Genomic DNA, 5,731 nt, shown 5'->3' with positions numbered 1-5,731 from the left:
AGTTTTTTATTTATGTATGATGCAACATACCATTCCCTCCATTTTAGAAGTAAACTGGCCACCACACTATTGCTTCAGCTTTGTCAATATGCTTCTTTCATTATCATCATTTGCACTTTTATCAAACAAAAGTCTCTATGCAAGCTTGTTCCTGCAATTTTGACAAATATTAATTATATATCACAACACATAACAAGACAAAGTCCTAAACTTTAAAATAGCATTATATGGATGAAGATTGTCATTCACGTCATGAATTCAAGATGTGTAAAGTTGTCATTCACGTCATGAATTCCAAATGTATAAAGTTGCCATTACTCGTGCTTTATGGCCTTTGGCAGAGTCTGGGTTAATCTATACTTGATAATTCCAAAAAATAGTCATTTAATTTTTTTTAAAGCAATTAAAACTAGACTAGTACAAAAAGAAATTGAACCATATATTAAGAATATGGAGTATGTAACCTAGACATACCAAAATAGAAAAGTATCATATTCTAATAAACATAACTCTACTATTATAAACATTGGATTAGATTGTTTGAAGTAATAAAGGTGAACCTGGTAAATAATGGGCTAATAAAATATGCTTTATTGCTAGTGAGAAGCATTAAAAACTATATTAATGGTGTTAGCCTGCACACCCAGATTCTGGGTTAGTTCAACCATGGAGATTCCTAGGACCCTGTCAAATGGGTCATACTAGACAACCCTTCTATTCTACGAACCTCAATGGGTGGTCCACATTGACTGTCCAAGCAACTGCCTGCTCAAGAAATCGACATAGCAGATGCCTATGTATCAACTTTTGGTGCCTTGTACATTAAAGAAACCTATTTTGAAGATATTGCCTTGTACCAAGAAACCTTTTGGACAGATAAATGCCTATCAATTGAGTCAATCATTTCTTTTCAATTTGTATAATATGTTCTATTGAAACACACATTAATTACCTCTTTTGGCTATTATAATTAGATACCCCAGTCATCCGAGGGTGACTTTGATGGAAACCCTCCCTATGCTTGTTTGGGGCACAAACATAAGTGTTCAAGATGTCAATCAAGCAATTCAGTGCTTTCTGATGGATTTTAGGGATGATCCTTCAAACCTTGAGGGGAAATACATGAGGCTCTTGGAACAGGTTCAAATTTGTCCCTACTGGCTTCTTATGGTTACCATCTAGTCTCATTTCAAATTATTAGTTGAGCACATTTGCTTTTGTATTCACTTCATTTAGTTGATTTCTCATTTAGACAATGGAAGTAGAAGGTGATTTTCTGAATATTGATGCAATGAACATCTTTGAACATGATGAAGAAGTTTATGGAAAGATGGTCAGATATCCTCGTGAAGTTCTCGCCATTTTTTACATTGTATTGATGGATGTAGCTATTCACCTCAAGCCTTTGTGGGAGAAGCACATAAAGGTGACTGAATTGTATTTTTGGAAAAATATATTTTGTCAATTAGTATGTTTTCATTTAATGACTTTTTTGTTTCAATTTTTTTTTATTTATGCACATAAATATGCCTCAGACTTACATATAACTGCCATTGCATTCAGGAAAGAATATTCAATCTTAGAGATACAGTTAACATGCAAGATCTAAATCCATCAGGTAGGCAATGCTTTTTAAAGTTACGTCTTCATTATTCAATGCTATTTGAAAAATCTAATAAGGGGGTTTTGTTGTCTTTGAAATCTAGATATTGAGAAGATGGTTTTAGTCAAAGGAATGATAATTCGGTGCAGCTCAATTATACCATAAATCAAAGAAGCATTCTTTAGGTGCCTTGTTTGTGGATATGCTCTAGCACCAGTACCTGTTGATAGAGGTAATTTTTTGGATTGCAATTGAACTCTTAATATAATAGTTAATTGTGTCTACATTGTATGTTATGTTTGTTTCTCAATTCTATTTTGCATAAACTGTGGCGAAGAATCTACAGCTTTAAACAAATTCATGCTTATGAAAGTGATCTCAGAAGCTTTTAGATTCCAAGATTTTGCAAATAAGATCTTACTCCTTATTGTGACACAACCATTGTTGGTCTGCTCTCTATAACCTTAATTGGAACTAATAGGACACTGTACATGAGGTTCTTCTCACATTGAGATGTTTTCTTGATGAAAGCTATGTATGAGAGAGCACATTTTTTTAGTGTGAAAAAATCCTTGTATGAGAACTTTCACACCAAATTTTATTCTCATATTCCATGAGAATCTTCTACTGAATTTTGTCAAATGTATTTCATGTTTAAAAAAAAAATCTCATATCTTTGTTTCACCATGTACAATGGTACTTGCTGTCTAAAAGTATTTTTTCTAGATTTGTATTCACATCCTATTTTATGCTTCAAATGCTCAGGTTAGATTGATGAACCTACACATTGTGCAAGGCCAAAATGTGCTGCTATAAATTCTTTGACATTGATGCATAATAGATGCAGGTAGGAACTTGTTGATTTTAGTTTATGCATGATTTGAAGCCGCATTTTCAAGACTCTGAAGACAACTATATCCTTTTACTTTGTGGTTAGGTTTGCTGATAAGTAGATTGTAAGGTTGCAAGAAACGCCTGATGCCATTCTAGAGGGGGAAATCCTGCACACTATTAGCTTGTTGATGCATGACAAACTTGTTGATGAGGCCAAACTTGGTGATTGAATCGAGGTGTTTCTGACATTACATGATATATGAATTCTACACTCATTTTTATTGCCAAGTGTTAGTATTTGAAGGTTGACATTAGTTTTTTTTTGTAGGTTACTGGGATTTTCAGAGCTATGATGGTTAGAGTGGGACCAAACCAAATTATGAAATCTCTATTTAAAGCAAAGCTCTCAAGCCTATCTTAGTCCATTTAAGTTGGAAATGAGGACCTTAATGCTATATTCTATGATTTCTAATTATAATTTGTAAATCATTTGTTGGTGCAGACCTACATCAATTGCCTTCATCTGAAAAAGGAAGACAAGACAAGATTGCAAGCCGAAGATCCAATGGAATGTGATACCAATAGTGATAGTTTTGCCTCTTTTCAAGAGGGTGATATGTCACTAGATAATTATGAAGCTAAGGTATAAACTCATACTTTTTACCTTTTGTATATAACATGCATTTTGCAAGCTCTAAAATTGAATTTTGACTACCAATTTCCAAATTGAGAAGTTGAAAGAACTATCTCGCATGTCCGATATCTATGAGAGGCTAACTAGGTCCTTAGCTTTGAGTATTTGGGAGATAGAAGATGTAAAGAAAGGGCTCTTGTGCCAGGTATCTTTCTTTGCATTCATGTTTGATTAATTGGTAATTTGTTGCATGTTCTTTGAACCATATGTTAACCATTATGCTTCTTAAGTAGCTTTTCGGGGGAACTGCAGTAAAACTAGCTTCAGGCGCTACTTTTCATTTTGATATCAACATCCTACTTGTTGGGGATATAGGTATGAGTAAGTCTCAACTACTTTAGTATGTGCATAAGTTGGATCCTTGAGGCATTCATACAAGTGGTCGTGGAAGCTCTGCAGTTGGTTTGACTGCTTATGTATCAAAGGATCCTAAAACTAGTGAAACAGTAAGTTATTAACTCAATTTGTTGACCATTGAGCTCTTTGGGCTGCTTTCTCCCCCACTGCTACCTACCACTTTATTCTATATAAACTACTTATTTCTTTAAACTCAATAGGTTCTAGAAAGTGGAGCATTGGTAATGAGTGATAGGGGTATTTGCTGCATAGATGAGTTTGACAAGATGTTAGACAATGCTCATAGCATGTTACATGTGGTATGATTTTTCTCTAAGCTCTTTGAATTATGTGCTTTTACTAGTTTCTTGACTTCATAATCTATGATGTTGGTTGACTTGTATATCAATGTCTGGTCATTCCTTTGAAGTAGGTTATGGAACAACAAACAATGTCAATTGCAAAGGCTGGAATCATAGCATCTCTAAATGCAAGAACATCTATTTTAGCTTGTGCCAATCCTAGTGGTTCATGCTACAACCCTAGATTGTTAGTGATTAACAATATTCAACTTCCTCCAACATTTCTTTCCAAGTGGAGTATGTTTGGTTTTAGAATTCAAGCTGGAGAATTTATTTGTTGTCACTCAAGTATAAAAGAATCACAAAAAATGCCTGCAAGTTTGATTTGATCTACCCAGTGCTTGATAAAGCTGATGAACAAATGGATAGGCAGCTTGCAAGGCATCTTGTTAAATTAAATTATGATGAACCAGAGGTAAGTTCTGATTTGGTCAATACTATGTAGTAATACATGGGGGGTCCAATGACCTAATATTTTTGATGTGAACTACATTATGATTCTAGGACCAAATTCTAGATGCATTCGACCTCCAAATTCTCACTTCATATATCACTTATGCAAGACAACATATACATCCTAAGATATCTGATGAGGCACAGAGGATCTGATCTGTGGTTATGTTGAAATGTGTAGGAAGGGAAACTTCCCTGGTAGTAGCAAGAAGGTTAGCTCAATATATTCTCAAATTCAATTTCTGTATAGTATGCTTACAAGTTACACTCGTGAAAAAAGTAACAGTATATCTCATACTTCTACTAAAGAATACATCTAGATGTAGGGAAATTCTCATGTTATGTTAACTTGTTCTCTTGAATGAATTGTATAGGTTATCACAATGACTCCATGGAAAATTGAAAGCTTAATAAGAATAAGTGAAGCCCTCGCCCACATCAAATTCTCTGAGTGGGTAAGAAAATCTTATGTAGAAAAAAGTGGGTTACATTCCTAAATTTTTTAAAGCCAGATTGAGGCAATAAAAAGATATCTTACATTCCAATTCTTTAGGTTGAAAGGTGTGATGTGGCAGAATCATTTCAGCTTCTTGAAGTTGCACTTCAACAATCTGCCACCGATCATTCAACTGGTAACCATTGTGCATCTTTGGCAATGAGGATTTTCAGTTCATTTAGTTGTATATTGAATGCATTATCATCACAAAATTAGTTAGCTCTGAAAGAACTATGTTAATTGGAAGCCACTGAATGCATTTGAGTGTCATGGTTACAGGGACCATTGACATAGATCTCATAAACATGGGAGTCTCAACTAATGAAAGAATGAGATGAGCCAATCTTATTTCATCACTAAGGATTCTTATCATGGAAAGGATGCAGGTAGGGGGACCATCAACCTGTATTACCGAGGTAACATTCTTTATACTACCCTAAATAGTGTTGAGAAATTGTTGGTATGGCACCTAACTAGATATGAATGAATGCAATCACAGTTGATGGAGGAAATGCACAAATAGGGATCCAAGGAAGTCAGCCTGAATGATGTAAGTAATTCTCTGTTGTGGGTAAATTTCAAGCTATTTTCAGCTTCATTTTCTTGGGGGAAATGAATACATTATGAGTTATGTTGTTCAATTTCAGATTTGTAATGCAATTGGAAACCTTGTGAGTGAGGGGTTTGTTACAATTCACGGGGACAATGTGAAGAGGACCTGAATGAGTTTTGAGGATGATATGGCCCCTATAATAATTAGTAATGAAGTATCTGATAAGACTATGGTCAGTGTGTTGTGGAAAACTATTTTAATATGCCCTAAGCTTCATGCTCTGTAGTACATCGATGGGTACTTTCTCTTGTAAAAAAATCCAGAAAATTGAAGGAATGCAAAGCCTAGGTGTACTATCTGTGACAAAGACAACCACTGAGGTAATGATGGATATCTTATA

The 5,731-nt window shown here is 34.6% G+C and overlaps 1 pseudogene; it reads left to right on the top strand.

Annotated features, from left to right (window-relative positions):
* Positions 1 to 1,002: 1,002 nt before the first annotated feature.
* Positions 1,003 to 5,500, top strand: LOC149572130 (DNA replication licensing factor MCM4-like; annotated as a pseudogene).
* The last annotated feature ends 231 nt before the right edge of the window (positions 5,501 to 5,731 follow it).

The sequence above is a fragment of the Cupressus sempervirens genome, chromosome 2 (assembly GCF_028749045.1).
Source record: "Cupressus sempervirens isolate cs-2001-9-10 chromosome 2, ASM2874904v1, whole genome shotgun sequence".
In the NCBI taxonomy this organism is placed as follows: domain Eukaryota; kingdom Viridiplantae; phylum Streptophyta; class Pinopsida; order Cupressales; family Cupressaceae; genus Cupressus; species Cupressus sempervirens.
The sequence above is the reverse complement of the archived record's forward strand: the minus strand, read 5'-3'. Positions and strand labels throughout refer to the sequence as shown.